The sequence below is a fragment of the Schistocerca nitens genome, chromosome 2 (genome assembly GCF_023898315.1).
Source record: "Schistocerca nitens isolate TAMUIC-IGC-003100 chromosome 2, iqSchNite1.1, whole genome shotgun sequence".
Taxonomy (NCBI): Eukaryota; Metazoa; Arthropoda; class Insecta; order Orthoptera; family Acrididae; genus Schistocerca; species Schistocerca nitens.
Window position 1 is genome coordinate 42,407,706 of NC_064615.1, and position 14,334 is coordinate 42,422,039.

Sequence of the window (14,334 nt, forward strand, 5' to 3'; positions counted from 1 at the left end):
GATAGAGTAGCATGGAGAGCTGCATCAAACCAGTCTCAGGACTGAAGACCACAACAACAACAACTCAAAATGAATTCTGAAATTGGGTGACTGACTGCACATGTGCTAAACGTCGTCAAGAGTATACGATGTCCTAATCGCATTAGGAATATGAAGATCGTCTTCGACAGCTCGCAACTTTCACATTGCTATCTCCACCCTACTCCAGACAGCCCTCGGTGGAGTTGCACTACGTTGCCGATGTTATGGAAGGCCTTCAAACCGACAACAGACCACATATTGAAAAATACAAGCGAATTCTCTTGCAGCGTAAGCTTATTGTAACTAATCTAAAAATTATTGGAGAGGAACATTGTCCTGTCTTGTGTCCTACTCATCTATAATATCAAGTGTACTATAAAAATGATTATATATAATGGATGATAGGGTAATGCATTGATACCAGATGGTGGGGGCCGGCCGGTGTGGCCGTGCGGTTCTAGGCGCTTCAGTCTGGAACCGCGTGACCGCTACGGTCGCAGGTTCGAATCCTGCCTCGGGCATGGATGTGAGTGATGTCCTTAGGTTAGTTAGGTTTAAGTAGTTCTAAGTTCTAGGGGACTGATGACCTTAGAAGTTAAGTCCCATAGTGCTCAGAGCCATTTGAACCATTTGAACTATTTAACACAAAATGACATTAAACATTAAAGTTATTCACGAGCAGCTATTTGAGAATATGTATGAACATTAAATGACACGACGAACTGAAATAATATGACGAAGAGTTCAGCGCTCACTGGGAATAGAGCCCCTACACATATCGTTGTTGACTACACACAAAGAGACGTCAGCTACCGAATTTTATTCCACCAGCTGCTCAGAATAGCATCTTGAACTTACAGTCATCTCGCAAATAGTTCTGTGTCTCACTGGGAGTTAAAAACGTCAGATATCGTTAGTGTTGACAACGAATGAAAATACATTAAAAATCAAAATTATTATCCACCAGCAGATAGGTGTTCTCATGATAGAGCTTGATAATACATAATTAAATCTTTAGTGCCGGGCCAGGATTCGATCCCATTCACGCGTAATATGTGAAGGTGTTGAGGAATCTGCAGTTTTGAACAAACAACAAATTGTAGCCGAGCTGTATTGCCACGAAGGGATCAAATTCCGCGTTAAGGGCGGTCTGAGTTGCATTCCCAGTTTAGAACCAATTTTATCGACATACAGAAGCTCAAATAAAAGATGGAATAAGTGTCCTGTGACCATACATAGCGTTTGTGTCGTCACTTGAAATAAATAACTAGTTTAAGAAAGGTTACTGGTGAAAGAGTTTCTACATGTCGCCACTCCAGACTTTATTGTGGTTCAACCTACCGTCTACTTGGTAAAGAAGGAATATCATCTTTAATGTGAATTTTCAGACCACGCAGCCATTATATCTCCTTCACTTGGTGTAGCCAGGAGGGAATGGAATCTGTCTCTCCCTATCTAAAATCATTGACGGAAGTGGGAATCGAACCCAGACCATAGGTATAACAACCTACCATCCGTCCAACAGACCACGAAATCCTCTTCTCTACGAGTCATTTTTCAATCGTAACGCAGTTGCGCCACACTGGATGAGAATTCTGACACACAGGCTCCCTGTAGTAATTTGCAGCATGTTCAGTAAATTCATTTACTTGGTTGACCGAATCACCATGAACTAGCTGCCTCGGCTACCCAGTGCATACATTCGACTATTTTGTAATCACAGAAATAAAATCACGTAACTGCCACCTACACACAACTGCCAACAGTGTAGGATGCAGAAGTTTAAATAGGAAGTGTTCCTTTCCACTTGAGCTATTCTATTGCGCTATCTGTTACTAGAAAACGTCGTTCAGTCCAAAAGAAAAGCTGTAACTGTTTGTCTCTCAGAAGTCAAGACCTGGCCATATGCATAATCTCACAGTGCTGTGGAATCCAAAAGTTCTGGAGGAATAGTTGCCGAGCTCTGGAGCTGCTGTAGCTACGTGTCAGCTTGTAGCATAGATAAGATGTCGCGAGTTCGAATACATTCAGTGCTACATTTTTTAAAACGCAATTCTGCTCTCTGCTGAAGGTATCAATCTAATGGAACTTTGAACATAATTCCCTTCACTTCTCAACCCAAAGTAGTCGCATGTGGAAAAAGGGCTAACTACTGTGACATTTTGTTCTATTCAGGTTTAATAGACAGCAGGCAGCAGATGCATCTCGAAGATGTGCAGGGAGAGCGCATCGTGCCATAATATGTCAGAAAAGTATTTTCTACATTAGCCGTCGTGTGGTAGTGATATTTTATTCTTCTTCAAACTTTGTTTGACAGCTTTAACTCAGAACAAGTTTTCTACATGCATGTAATCAATAAACTGCATGTGCATTGTCAGACTGTCATAGGTAACATCAGAGAATTCGCATATATCGTTGATGATTAATTTCCCTCTCATGTTTACTATTGTTTTAACAACACTAAAGGAAACCTTACGAAAATTGTGCTCTGTATTATAAGAAATGAAATAAAACTAACCATGATAACCTTACGACGAAAGTATCTGTACACAAGCATGCCTCTATCGACACGAATTAGTAAAATACTACTCACGTAGATTTTGATTGGGTCTGTGTTTAATTGGTATGCTGTGTCATACTCAAGAGGTATGCAAATGTGGCATTTCATAAATATAGTTACGTATTCCTAGAAACCCAAAATTCGCTTGTCAGCAGCGGAAAGAGGCCTTACCTGTTGTGCAGCATTGTAAGTTTTTCAACATTGCACTATGAGCTGAAAGCATTTTCTTGCGATTTCCTTATTGATGCTTGATCTGACTGCTTGTAGCTCTTTCACAGAAGGGATAAAAACGTTACAGTCAGTGAGACTGGAACTGCGAACCGTAACAGACGCTTTTTCACACGTCAGCACGTTACCACAGAGCTGGCGAGGAGGGATGGGTCTTAGCTTCCTATTACGAGGCCAATAGTAACTAGAACTCGTAAACCGCTATTTGAAGGTCGAGATTAGTTGCGGTTTCCACCTGTAACGACTTTCCTGGGCTGAAAACCGTAAATTTTCAATCTTTTGTTACCCTTCAAGCGATAATAACTCAGATTATTCAATGGAAATGACAGGTAAAATCAAGTGAACTTTGAGGCTTAATTCCGTGCACACCAGGAAGTAACTCGTCGATCACAGAGTTGCCAAACATACGTTGCCTTGTTGCCAAATCTCAGTTACAGTACCAGCAGGAAGAAGACGAACCGAAGTGATCCTACAGCGGTCTGGGAAGTGACCATAGCTGGTGTCTCCAAGTCGCGGCTGCTACGGCCTGGAATACGTAATGCGTCTGATTCGCTTTCTGTAACTAGGTTTAGGGACTGGAGCGTAGTTACTAATAATACTCAGAACTGACTGCAAACTGAGCATCATAAATCAGTAACTCTCATTGTTGTTTTTATATTTCTTTCGTAAGTGTACTCAAAACTAAGAAAGTCATTCACAGGCGTTTTCGTGCCTCGCCGATAGTCGAGCACAACATACAAATAAAAATAAAAAAGAATGTGTGTGTCTGTGTGTGTGTGTGTGTGAGAGAGAGAGAGAGAGAGAGAGAGATAAAAAGCAATGAGAGAGAGTGTATAAAATTGTTGTAAAGAAATTGAATCATGGTATTTAAAGAAATCTTTCATTAAAATGACACGTTCCACATCATTACGAAATGTCGTATTCATGATCTATGGAACAAGAGTTAATCTAATGTAATCTAATCACATAATATTGATGATTAGCCATGAAGAGTCATGAATTACCGAAATTTTGGCCAATACCAGTAACCAAATCTAAACTTGAAAATAAAAGACGACAATTTTTGTAATAAACCGTGACTCCTATCAAGACCCTTTCGTCCCTGTTATCTAACCACGAAAGATGTCTGATATACCTCCATTCTGAAGTAACAAAGTGTGCATGCATTTAAAGATGAAGTGCATGATGTGAAGTTCTGTGACGGAGATACGAACCCAACACGTAATCCGATTGTTAACTAAGAAAAATCAAATGTTACGTATCGGTTTTTCTTACGAGCCGCTAGGTGTCTGAATCTAAAATAAGGATACAAACTTTTGTGCCTAAGCGACAATCGAACTGCACACCTACCGTGCATCCACGAATATAGCTTAAGTATCAGTTGCTTACTCATGAACAGTAAGATGTGTGCGTGTTTCACCAGAAATAACGACACCTGTTGCGATTGTTGGAAACACATGAACAGACATTGAAATTGCGCGTTAATTTTCACTAGCAGGTGGGTGTGCACTTGATAAAGCTAGAAATGAAATTATGAATATTTTTGTACTGGATCAGGTTTCAGACCCACATACTTACGTTTGGAGGAGACCTACAGAAGATTGCAGTCTTGGGAAAAGGAACGAAATGACTGAACTATACTGTTCCGAGAGATTCAGATCCTCGAAAGAGGAGATACGAATTCGAATCACAGTCCAGCACCAAATTTTTAAACGCCTCTAGTTCAATCAAGTACAAGTAAAATAAGAGCCCTGTCCCTTTAAATGGCTATCGGTTCATCAAATAAAATAAAATTTTCTAATGTAAGTAAGCTTACTGGCGACTGTATTTCTGTTTACCATGACTTCCGCTGTGTCATTTCCCAACGTAAACCGGCTCTGCCCAGTTGGTAATGAAGGAACGTGATGTTTAATGCGGATTCTGGATTATAACGTCTTTCTCTTGAAGTTACCAGAGGTAAAATAAATCTGTTTGTGCCTCTTAAAAGTAAATGCCTGAACCCACGCATTGCACCTGTGATAGCTCGTTCCACCATACCATTGTGGCCACATTACCCAGCCCCAAGAGTGTGCTGTAACGGATGATGTGCTTAGCTTACAAAATTAGTCACGGTGGAAAAAATGCGAGTCTATTAAATGGTCAAGTAGAAGCAAGCTTCTGACGCAGAGATTATGCTATTCTCATGTCAGCAGGATGTAAAGACTCTTCTAGGCATCATAGGCTGGATGTGAAGCCATTTTGATTTTTCACAAATTCAGCAAATTTCTTAAGTGGAAAAAATCCACTGTGAAGTGTGAAGTTACCGGATAATTCGATTATTACTGTTATTATTAATATCATTTTATTCATACCGCTGCTGGAACACGACCGTAGTCTTCAGGTAAACCACGAGACCAGCTAATATGACGTCTGGCGACCGAAAGCACTTATCGACAAAATTTTTATCGCCCCTTTCCTCTCGGTGCTGAAGCTATGAGTGTAATTCAAGCGAATCTACAATATCATATTAGCTTGTCTCGCGTTTTACCTCAAGACTACGGTCGTAGTCAAGAGTAATGTACTAAGACTGGAATCAAGACTTCCTCTGGGAAGTGCCGCAGTCCACATGTTGCTAGATCGAGCATATTGCCAGACATAGAATTCTGCGAAGAGCACGACTGTATTGTCCACCTTACGTGAACGACTCGGCGCTCAATTTTTTGGTCTGAGACTGTATTTACAACACATATTGCACGCTGAAGACCCAGAAGAATTTAAAAAAAAAAAGTAGTTTATGAGAGCAACGTTAACCAAAGCGTTCGAAGTATTCATAGTATTGTATACGTGTGTGTAAACGCCTTCCAATGACCACTCAAGAAAGACAAGGATACACAGTCTAGCTCCAATATTATAAATACGCCTCAGTTTGTGGATGAACTCAGACTTAGGTTGATAATAAATGTGAAAATTTAGCAGCACTGTACCCATTGGTGTTAAACTCGTTTTCAACCAATGATTCCCACAGCTACAGGGATACTACTTGTGATACCTCTTAGACAAAATACTTAAGCAGTTTTATCAGACGAAAAGATCAACCTGACACAAACTGTGGGAAGTTTGTTTTACAACCTTTGTACCTGGATATTCAGCTTTTTCCTATTTGAGATATCTGTGAACGTTGCTGCTTAAGACGATTTAAGCAGAAACTAAATTCCCTCAACTTCGACAATGTTTAAAGAAATCGTCTTATTGGCACTAGATCGTGGTTTGTGAATTGTTTACCGGCCGTACTCTGCCGTATTTTGCCGGTTGGAAGGCAAAAGCTTACAGACAAATTTCACACAGAAATTACTGTTACAGTGTACTTATGGAGCCAAATGAGAGAATTGCGTATTTTCCGGTGAGAAAGAGCACTGGCAAAGAGTCTTCGCTACATTAGGTTATTTAAACTGGTGTCACTCTGAGCTAGAATTTATGGTCAGCGACGAAGTGTAAGGTCAACGTTTCGGATGCGAGTTTTGCGACTGTGAAATACTTTCCTACATTATAGAAGCGAATATTAAATTTGAACTAATATTGCGAAAATTTTGTACTTGGACAGCTTAGAATGAAAATACTTCTGTTTATTTCAAAGGGAAACAATAGATTTTCTAAAACACTGTCTGTCATACACAACTTGAAACAGGTCATGTCGACCAAATCATGTGGAAGAACTAACAGCAACGTATATCGGAAGGCAGTAAGATCTCTTGCCTTTTGGTTTGTCAGTACTCGATAGCCATTTCTAGGCGAAAGTAAATGAAGAAAGGCAGTGCGTTTTTGTTACCAAGTAACGTCTTCGTCAATTACTTTAGTTTTAAAGTAATCTACGAGTAATTGCTGGTGTTTGATATTAACATGAAAAGGATTCCGTAGACAGGGAAAGAACCTGTTCTTGGGAAACTACATCTATAGTGACCAAAAGGCATTAAATGATGTTCAAGCACTTGTGTTAAAGCAGCGGTATGAATAAAATGATATTAATAATAACAGTAATAATCGAATTATCCGGTAACTTCACACTTCACAGTGGATTTTTTCCACTTAAGAAATTTGCTGAATTTGTGAAAAATCAAAATGGCTTCACATCCAGCCTATGATGCCTAGAAGAGTCTTTACATCCTGCTGACATGAGAATAGCATAATCTCTGCGTCAGAAGCTTGCTTCTACTTGACCATTTAATAGACTCGCATTTTTTCCACCGTGACTAATTTTGTAAGCTAAGCACATCATCCGTTACAGCACACTCTTGGGGCTGGGTAATGTGGCCACAATGGTATGGTGGAACGAGCTATCACAGGTGCAATGCGTGGGTTCAGGCATTTACTTTTAAGAGGCACAAACAGATTTATTTTACCTCTGGTAACTTCAAGAGAAAGACGTTATAATCCAGAATCCGCATTAAACATCACGTTCCTTCATTACCAACTGGGCAGAGCCGGTTTACGTTGGGAAATGACACAGCGGAAGTCATGGTAAACAGAAATACAGTCACCAGTAAGCTTACTTACATTAGAAAATTTTATTTTATTTGATGAACCGATAGCCATTTAAAGGGACAGGGCTCTTATTTTACTTGTACTTGATTGAACTAGAGGCGTTTAAAAATTTGGTGCTGGACTGTGATTCGAATTCGTATCTCCTCTTTCGAGGATCTGAATCTCTCGGAACAGTATAGTTCAGTCATTTCGTTCCTTTTCCCAAGACTGCAATCTTCTGTAGGTCTCCTCCAAACGTAAGTATGTGGGTCTGAAACCTGATCCAGTACAAAAATATTCATAATTTCATTTCTAGCTTTATCAAGTGCACACCCACCTGCTAGTGAAAATTAACGCGCAATTTCAATGTCTGTTCATGTGTTTCCAACAATCGCAACAGGTGTCGTTATTTCTGGTGAAACACGCACACATCTTACTGTTCATGAGTAAGCAACTGATACTTAAGCTATATTCGTGGATGCACGGTAGGTGTGCAGTTCGATTGTCGCTTAGGCACAAAAGTTTGTATCCTTATTTTAGATTCAGACACCTAGCGGCTCGTAAGAAAAACCGATACGTAACATTTGATTTTTCTTAGTTAACAATCGGATTACGTGTTGGGTTCGTATCTCCGTCACAGAACTTCACATCATGCACTTCATCTTTAAATGCATGCACACTTTGTTACTTCAGAATGGAGGTATATCAGACATCTTTCGTGGTTAGATAACAGGGACGAAAGGGTCTTGATAGGAGTCACGGTTTATTACAAAAATTGTCGTCTTTTATTTTCAAGTTTAGATTTGGTTACTGGTATTGGCCAAAATTTCGGTAATTCATGACTCTTCATGGCTAATCATCAATATTATGTGATTAGATTACATTAGATTAACTCTTGTTCCATAGATCATGAATACGACATTTCGTAATGATGTGGAACGTGTCATTTTAATGAAAGATTTCTTTAAATACCATGATTCAATTTCTTTACAACAATTTTATACACTCTCTCTCATTGCTTTTTATTTATCTCTCTCTCTCTCTCTCTCTCACACACACACACACACACAGACACACACATTCTTTTTTATTTTTATTTGTATGTTGTGCTCGACTATCGGCGAGGCACGAAAACGCCTGTGAATGACTTTCTTAGTTTTGAGTACACTTACGAAAGAAATATAAAAACAACAATGAGAGTTACTGATTTATGATACTCAGTTTGCAGTCAGTTCTGAGTATTATTAGTAACTACGCTCCAGTCCCTAAACCTAGTTACAGAAAGCGAATCAGACGCATTACGTATTCCAGGCCGTAGCAGCCGCGACTTGGAGACACCAGCTATGGTCACTTCCCAGACCGCTGTAGGATCACTTCGGTTCGTCTTCTTCCTGCTGGTACTGTAACTGAGATTTGGCAACAAGGCAACGTATGTTTGGCAACTCTGTGATCGACGAGTTACTTCCTGGTGTGCACGGAATTAAGCCTCAAAGTTCACTTGATTTTACCTGTCATTTCCATTGAATAATCTGAGTTATTATCGCTTGAAGGGTAACAAAAGATTGAAAATTTACGGTTTTCAGCCCAGGAAAGTCGTTACAGGTGGAAACCGCAACTAATCTCGACCTTCAAATAGCGGTTTACGAGTTCTAGTTACTATTGGCCTCGTAATAGGAAGCTAAGACCCATCCCTCCTCGCCAGCTCTGTGGTAACGTGCTGACGTGTGAAAAAGCGTCTGTTACGGTTCGCAGTTCCAGTCTCACTGACTGTAACGTTTTTATCCCTTCTGTGAAAGAGCTACAAGCAGTCAGATCAAGCATCAATAAGGAAATCGCAAGAAAATGCTTTCAGCTCATAGTGCAATGTTGAAAAACTTACAATGCTGCACAACAGGTAAGGCCTCTTTCCGCTGCTGACAAGCGAATTTTGGGTTTCTAGGAATACGTAACTATATTTATGAAATGCCACATTTGCATACCTCTTGAGTATGACACAGCATACCAATTAAACACAGACCCAATCAAAATCTACGTGAGTAGTATTTTACTAATTCGTGTCGATAGAGGCATGCTTGTGTACAGATACTTTCGTCGTAAGGTTATCATGGTTAGTTTTATTTCATTTCTTATAATACAGAGCACAATTTTCGTAAGGTTTCCTTTAGTGTTGTTAAAACAATAGTAAACATGAGAGGGAAATTAATCATCAACGATATATGCGAATTCTCTGATGTTACCTATGACAGTCTGACAATGCACATGCAGTTTATTGATTACATGCATGTAGAAAACTTGTTCTGAGTTAAAGCTGTCAAACAAAGTTTGAAGAAGAATAAAATATCACTACCACACGACGGCTAATGTAGAAAATACTTTTCTGACATATTATGGCACGATGCGCTCTCCCTGCACATCTTCGAGATGCATCTGCTGCCTGCTGTCTATTAAACCTGAATAGAACAAAATGTCACAGTAGTTAGCCCTTTTTCCACATGCGACTACTTTGGGTTGAGAAGTGAAGGGAATTATGTTCAAAGTTCCATTAGATTGATACCTTCAGCAGAGAGCAGAATTGCGTTTTAAAAAATGTAGCACTGAATGTATTCGAACTCGCGACATCTTATCTATGCTACAAGCTGACACGTAGCTACAGCAGCTCCAGAGCTCGGCAACTATTCCTCCAGAACTTTTGGATTCCACAGCACTGTGAGATTATGCATATGGCCAGGTCTTGACTTCTGAGAGACAAACAGTTACAGCTTTTCTTTTGGACTGAACGACGTTTTCTAGTAACAGATAGCGCAATAGAATAGCTCAAGTGGAAAGGAACACTTCCTATTTAAACTTCTGCATCCTACACTGTTGGCAGTTGTGTGTAGGTGGCAGTTACGTGATTTTATTTCTGTGATTACAAAATAGTCGAATGTATGCACTGGGTAGCCGAGGCAGCTAGTTCATGGTGATTCGGTCAACCAAGTAAATGAATTTACTGAACATGCTGCAAATTACTACAGGGAGCCTGTGTGTCAGAATTCTCATCCAGTGTGGCGCAACTGCGTTACGATTGAAAAATTACTCGCAGAGAAGAGGATTTCGTGGTCTGTTGGACGGATGGTAGGTTGTTATACCTATGGTCTGGGTTCGATTCCCACTTCCGTCAATGATTTTAGATAGGGAGAGACAGATTCCATTCTCTCCTGGCTACACCAAGTGAAGGAGATATAATGGCTGCGTGGTCTGAAAATTCACATTAAAGATGATATTCCTTCTTTACCAAGTAGACGGTAGGTTGAACCACAATAAAGTCTGGAGTGGCGACATGTAGAAACTCTTTCACCAGTAACCTTTCTTAAACTAGTTATTTATTTCAAGTGACGACACAAACGCTATGTATGGTCACAGGACACTTATTCCATCTTTTATTTGAGCTTCTGTATGTCGATAAAATTGGTTCTAAACTGGGAATGCAACTCAGACCGCCCTTAACGCGGAATTTGATCCCTTCGTGGCAATACAGCTCGGCTACAATTTGTTGTTTGTTCAAAACTGCAGATTCCTCAACACCTTCACATATTACGCGTGAATGGGATCGATTCCTGGCCCGGCACTAAAGATTTAATTATGTATTATCAAGCTCTATCATGAGAACACCTATCTGCTGGTGGATAATAATTTTGATTTTTAATGTATTTTCATTCGTTGTCAACACTAACGATATCTGACGTTTTTAACTCCCAGTGAGACACAGAACTATTTGCGAGATGACTGTAAGTTCAAGATGCTATTCTGAGCAGCTGGTGGAATAAAATTCGGTAGCTGACGTCTCTTTGTGTGTAGTCAACAACGATATGTGTAGGGGCTCTATTCCCAGTGAGCGCTGAACTCTTCGTCATATTATTTCAGTTCGTCGTGTCATTTAATGTTCATACATATTCTCAAATAGCTGCTCGTGAATAACTTTAATGTTTAATGTCATTTTGTGTTAAATAGTTCAAATGGTTCAAATGGCTCTGAGCACTATGGGACTTAACTTCTAAGGTCATCAGTCCCCTAGAACTTAGAACTACTTAAACCTAACTAACCTAAGGACATCACTCACATCCATGCCCGAGGCAGGATTCGAACCTGCGACCGTAGCGGTCACGCGGTTCCAGACTGAAGCGCCTAGAACCGCACGGCCACACCGGCCGGCCCCCACCATCTGGTATCAATGCATTACCCTATCATCCATTATATATAATCATTTTTATAGTACACTTGATATTATAGATGAGTAGGACACAAGACAGGACATAGATAATGTCCGTTTGACGTCAACAGTGTATAACATTTTACTTTTTTTGAATAGGACAATGTTCCTCTCCAATAATTTTTAGATTAGTTACAATAAGCTTACGCTGCAAGAGAATTCGCTTGTATTTTTCAATATGTGGTCTGTTGTCAGTTTGAAGGCCTTCCATAACATCGGCAACGTAGTGCAACTCCACCGAGGGCTGTCTGGAGTAGGGTGGAGATAGCAATATGAAAGTTGCGAGCTGTCGAAGACGATCTTCATATTCCTAATGCGATTAGGACATCGTATACTCTTGACGACGTTTAGCACATGTGCAGTCAGTCACCCAATTTCAGAATTCATTTTGAGTAATCCTGCTAAATTCCCAAAATATTGTCTTTTTATATTGATGAGTAATATGGATAGTCGTCACGTTCATGTGCCGTCTACAACGCAAATTTAATGTTACTATCCTAGGAACTAACCTGCAATACGTTTTGTATTTCATAATCGGAACTATCTGCATTAACCGTCATCAGAGCAATGTCAGGGAACAGAATGCAGCAGTGCCTTGCTACCTACTTGAGGACCTGCTTGAGTCGTGTTCTAAGGAAAGGGTAGTTTCTGGTTCACATTATATTACACTAGCGAGAAGTAGCGACTTTTCCTTTTCTCTGCAAACATCCAGAACTAAATTCAGTAACTAAATGCTAAGAATATATTTGCATTGTGCCAACGCAAAGATCAATAGATATGGATATAGATATAGATACAGATTTTTATATTTAAAGCCATTCTCGTTCTGCGTTGGAATAAACATCATTCATTATTTGCTTGTTCTTGTTACGATTGTTACTGTCATTCTCTCACTCGCAAGAGTTTTCGCATTCCTATTTGGTATCGATGCACATGAAGAGTGGCTATGAAAGAAGGGAATACTGAATGTTACGTCATGCAGAATACACTCATTTACTTCGGCTCCTCGTGATCTACGCTACAGGAGAAGTGAGATACATAAAGTTGACAGTGTGAGGACAGACCTGGTAGCACAACTGTGCAACTACACAGTGTTACCAGATAAAATGGTGCTGCGGAATCGAAAGTGTAGTACGGACTTTGCCACAGTAGCAGACAGCTGGTAATTTAGGACCATGACCGTGGATTACACTTTGGTCAGTGCTGGTTAGAGTGCTGCAACTGTAAATGGAAGGCTTTGTTTGATAGTCTTATGCTGATGCTGTCTGAATAAATTATGCCATTGGATACAAAGCGGTTTAGTTTTGAGACCTAACCCACGAGGGGGAAGGCACAGTGGTCTGCTTCAGGAATTCCAAGCAATAAAACACAAAAAACAACCCAGGAAGGGAGACATGCATTTGGAATCTGTTCATCGTTACGGGGTCAAACAAGAGGGTAACATTACTGAAACAATGATCGGGCTACTTAGTATATAATAGAGCATACGGGTTTCAAGGAGGAAACGTATGAAGACGCAGACTTCCTCGTTATCAATATGTGCGGCATATCTTTCGTGTTAACGAAAGTAAATTCCCACTTTACCTCTTCTTACGTGTCAAATGAAATGAATGCAATGAGGAATAGAATATTTGTTGACTGCGTCTCTTCTTGCTTCCATCCTTACCAACATATTTCTTCATTCTCGTGGTAATCATGACATTCTATGTGTGTGCTGCAAAAGATTTCAAGTGGACAAATTCGACATCGAGGTGCAAAGAGTTATATTCAATTCGAATAAGCTTCCGGTGTATTTTTACTTCGTTTGTATTTTTAGATGATTATGAACGTTACGGAAAATTATCTCACATGCTTTATGTTGAATGAGAAACATTGAATGATCCGTTTTGCTTTCCCTACGTTGAAATGATATAATGTCGGCGTCAACAGCCTTCTTCCACGCCGGAAGCTGAAACTTGTATCATTTTGGATTAATGATAATTGAATGTCTCATATGTATACATAGCCCACAAGGCGACGTCAGAAACCATCAGGGGAGAACGCCGCATAAAAACCAAACGTGCGCGCGCGTCTCCACTCTGAAGAACCGTATCGGAGAATCACGGCAAGCATTTCGCTGAAGAGCTGCCTCGTCAGAGAGCCTAGAAATGGCAGCGTCGTAGCAAGTATTTGTCAACACTCTGATAGTGCATTTACTTCCGGGTGTAGGTCGGCGTTACCTCGCTAAATTCACTTGACATTCGTTTTCCACATCGAAAACTCGTACGATATAATCCACTGCAAGATGACACAATTAGAAAGTATATTTAATTTCTGGACTCCAAGAACGGCGTTCTTCACATAAGTAACACCTGTTTGTGTGTGCATTCGGGAGGACGACGGTGCAATCCCGCGCCCGGCCATCCTGATTTAGGTTTTCAATGATTTCCCTAAATCGCTTCAGGCAAATGCCGGGATGGTTCCTTAGGAAGGGCACGGCCGATTTCCTTCCCCATCCTTCCCTAATCCGAGCTTGTGCTCCGTCTCTAATGACATCGTTGTCGACGGGATGTTAAAACAGTAGTCTCCACCTCCTCTGTTCGTGTGTTTAAGGTTGCGTTTTGAGGCTCAGGCAACATCGCAGTGACTATATTCCGCCTCTGGCCGCCAGTGTGTCGTTAGCTCAGAGGTTCCCTTGTGCGTTGCAGTGCTTGTGCTATAAGACATAGCAGTTCGAATCACGGTAGAAGCCGCTGACTACAACCTTTTATTTTCCATTTTAATTAATGGAGTTGCAAAG